Source organism: Montipora capricornis, chromosome 10 (genome assembly GCF_036669925.1).
Source record: "Montipora capricornis isolate CH-2021 chromosome 10, ASM3666992v2, whole genome shotgun sequence".
NCBI classification, from domain to species: domain Eukaryota; kingdom Metazoa; phylum Cnidaria; class Anthozoa; order Scleractinia; family Acroporidae; genus Montipora; species Montipora capricornis.
The window spans coordinates 52,901,123-52,905,327 of record NC_090892.1 but is presented as its reverse complement, the minus strand read 5'-3'; positions in this window follow the sequence as shown (position 1 = coordinate 52,905,327).

Below are 4,205 nucleotides of genomic sequence, written 5' to 3'. Positions count from 1 at the left end.
GCACTAGGGATGTTGCATTTGGCTACGCTCCGTTCGGCATTTTATATGGGGGGATCTTCGTTTTTGGTCTTCGTTTTCCACCCACCAGTCTGGGTGTGTGGAAAACAAAGACCCTACCGTAAATAACAATACGTAGCTTATCGTCCGTTTTAAATAACATGAATGATCTGTTTTGTTATTTGCTGTTTGGTATGTTATTTTTTTCTAGGGGATTCCGTTTTCTGGGTCTTCGGTGTTCGTTTTCCGCACACCCGAGACACAACCCACCGCAATCTGGCTGCCATCATCCAGCAGTGAAAGACCGAAATCTTTTTGTTCTTTAGTTGTTTTGTTTTTTTTTTGCGTCAAAGGCATCAAGAGCATTAATTGAAATTAGCCTAAGGATGTACCAGTTTCCATTAGCCAGCATAGTCCAAATGACAGATTACACAATATGTTTAGAGAGGCGTACTTTGATTTTCATGATTCATAATACTTTTGGTTGCTAGGATAGGACGTCTTATCAGCGCCTACAAATAATCTGCATTTTGAGTCTGTCGGACAGGTATTCTTCATCGGGTTCAAGTCAGCATTCTTATGCAATTTTTTTAAAATTTAGTTCAGTTTCTTCTCATAAAAACTCCAGAGACCATCTAACATTATAGCGGAAATTTTGTTTCATTTCCCTGATACAAGTTCCTCTGTATTGTATTGGCAGTTTGAGGGTACCTTACGATGACCTGAAAACGATCAGTGAATCGTGTTAAGCATTGCTGAAAAGTAACAGGCCTCACCTTCGGGTTAGAATAGTGTGGGCATTAAAATCGCCTTTTTAAACGTTGATTTATGATTTATTATTAATCAAGTCAAAATACTTATATGCTCAGGCCCCACTCTGTCCTTAGAAACCACGGAGGGTCGTAGATTCTAAGTATTTGGAGTTTTTCGAGGGGCGAAAGTGTTGTCGGCAAAATTGGTGGTCCTCATTTTACGTAGGTTCAATATGCACTCTACCTAGTTTAAAGCAGCTATTACAAAAGTAATTCAGGTCTCAAGTAAAGCTGCTATGATCCTCGCAGTTATTGACATAATTTTAGCAATTGCGCAGGGAAGCCTGAAAAATTCAGGACTTCAACAGGGTTTGAATCCGTGACCTCGCGATAACGGTGCGACGCTCTAACCAACAGAGCTATGAGGCCACAACTACCGGAGCAATCGATCACATGCAGCCGGCTCTCTGAGTTGATAGCTAATAAGAAAGGAAAGTAATATCACACTACAATAGCATGGATCAGGGCCAAAACTTGCTTCTCCCTGCTCAGATCATCACTTGTATGTTTACGTGGCTCAAGAACTTTGAAAAGAACTACAAATGACATTAATAACATAGATTTGGACATTGAGGTGGTAGTAAGCTCAATTTTATAATTATTTTCTATGTATATATATATTTTTCAATAACTAAAATATGATAAACGACCAGCTACAGTTGAAGCTTTGAAGAGTTTTTTTAATTCGTAAGAAGTGATATATTAAGTGAAATTATCGCTTGGAGCTTTTTAATTGAGGTTTTTCGCAGGGAAATGAGTAATGGTTTATTAAGTTCTGAGTATTGTTTATTTGGTACAAGGTCTTATTTATTTTTTTATAATAATTATAATAATAATAGGGCTTAAGGTTGGCCATTTTTTATCTTAAGTAGGAGATTATTATTATTATTATTATTGATTATTATTATTATTATTATTATTATTATTATTATTATTATTGTTATTATTATTATTATTATTATTATTATTATCGAGACGCACTAATCACGGTCTTCCAGCCAGTCCAGTAATATCCGGTTGACCAAACGGACCAATAACATCTGGTTTCTACTGATCAATCAGGTCGAAAACTCGAGTACTTACAAGATTCACTTACACTTGACAAATGACTTGACTCCAGGGATAACTTCCGCTCAGGTGGTCGAAACTTCAGTCAGTGTCACCAGCTACAGTCCTTGTCAGGACTTTTCTCATCTGTACGATCTTCATCAAGTTTTGATATGACTCCTGGTTTCAAACCATTTGCTATAAACGTAGCTGAGAAATTTGTAGTTCTTGGCGGGATATGAAAAGGCACAGAAATGTCTGCCAGAATTGTATTTGGGGGCGTAGCCGTGGTTTTCACTCTTGACTCGGATGGCTCGCTCCCGCACTGTTGTTTAGTCCGCAAGCTAGCTAGCTTCCTAGCGCCATCAAAGAAACCATAGCGCGGAGACATGGGGAGCGCTATTGCGTCTCCAAAGTGGCGCTTTAAGAAAACTGGGGAGAAGAATTTGCCGGAGCTAAACTGTATTGTACAATTGCGGCACCATGCATGCGATGTTGTGCATCCGGGTACTTCCGATAAAGATAGCTCCTGTGCACAGCGATATCAACAGCAAAATGAACTGGCAGGCTGAAGTGCTGAGTATTGTTTACTAGAGATCTTGGATATTACTAACTTACAATTCCATCAATTGAGTCTTTAAGACAACTGAAAAATTCAGGCGTCTTCAACCGGGTTCGAGCCTCTGCGATGCTGGTGCAAAGCTCTCCCAACTAATTGGCTTCCTAGCTCAGTTGGTAGCAGGTCAATTTTGATACAGTCATGTCGGCAGTGATATCACAGACCTATAGTAGTGAAATGAGCAGCGGGTAGCTAACTAGACCCCAATAAAAGAGGCGGGAGCAACCTCAAGAAATACTTAAAGCTAATAATCCGTCGTGAATTGGTTTTTTCACAATTTCAAGCGCTTTTTATACAAGTGACCTTCAATTTGGAAGCCGATACATGCACCGATAATTTCTCTGACATGAATCTGTGTACGTTTTACGACCTACCTTGCAATGTCTTTTTTTTTTCTAATTTGGCGGAACAAAGAACGGGTGGATTACCCTTTATTGTTCCACCTTTAAGGATCGTAAAGGTGCAAGCACTCGGTTTTTTGGTCTTGTCAGGCATATCCTTTGATTAAGGAATGGATTAAAGGCATAATTTAAATTCGACAGCACCATCGTAAATAGTCGAATCGTCCCTTTGACAGTGGAGCCACACGGATCCACGTGAACAAAGACAAACACTAATATGACAGGAAGCCAAGATAAAACAAAAACAGCGCATGTGCAGTACGTTAGCTTTTTGATTCGATACTCTCTTCTCTGCAGAATTTGCAGCGAAATGTTTCCCAACGGTATCGTCGTAGTACGAAGATTTCTCAAGACACGAACGAACGTAATGGTTATGATCATAAGTGTAACGACGAAAATAAAGGTTCCCACACAAACATTGTAAAGCCTCCAAAAGGAATCCCTTATCGTAGGCCAGCCTGAAAAGGGATTTGATGCTGATGTTTCTTGAAGCCTCGGTACCGAAGAAGGTATCGCAAGGAGCGCTGCAAAGATCCAAATTGCAAAAATGACTTTCCTGATGTTGGTGTGCGATAGACGCCGTCGAAAAGGGCGTAAAACACAGTCCTCTCGATCGAGTGCCATTAGAGACAACGTAGCTGCGTAAAGTATCCTAACACCAAGTGCTATTGTCAACGCAATGCTCCAGATCAGATCGGTCGCGACTGACCGTTGACAATCAAACAAATGCATGGCGGCTATTGTAACAACTACGACAGGCATGAGCGTTGACGAGGCTAGCAAGCTAGATGCTGCCAAATTTGCAAGAAGATAGTGTGACACTCTGCGAGGCTGTGGTCGTTGATAAAGCCGAATAAGGACACGGGCGTTGCCCAGCCCGAGAAGAAAGCATGCTGTGGCGATGGTCGCCAAAACGATAGAAACTGCCAGGTTAGGAGCATCGTCCTTCGCTGAAAATCTTGGGTATGTTGAATTCATCTGAAGTTGACATAAAGAACTTCTTTATTTACACGAGGCAATCTCTTTTGGCGCTTCCTATAGAAAGAAATAATTTGAATTAACTAAACAGCATTCGATGAGCATCGTCATGAGAATTTTACTCTTCTTCGGTTTAAGATAGTTCTTAAACCCACACGTAAAACATCTACGACACGGGAAGAGGAAACTACAATCTGAATGCTTATCTTTAAGTTGTAATCAAAAGGATAACGGAATAACATTTACTTCTTCTTGCCGGATTTTTCTTACCTTGGATTATTCACAAGACCCAAATTTTGCCACACAGAGAACTGAGATAAGTACAGTTCAGAAATTTGGGCAAATTCGCGT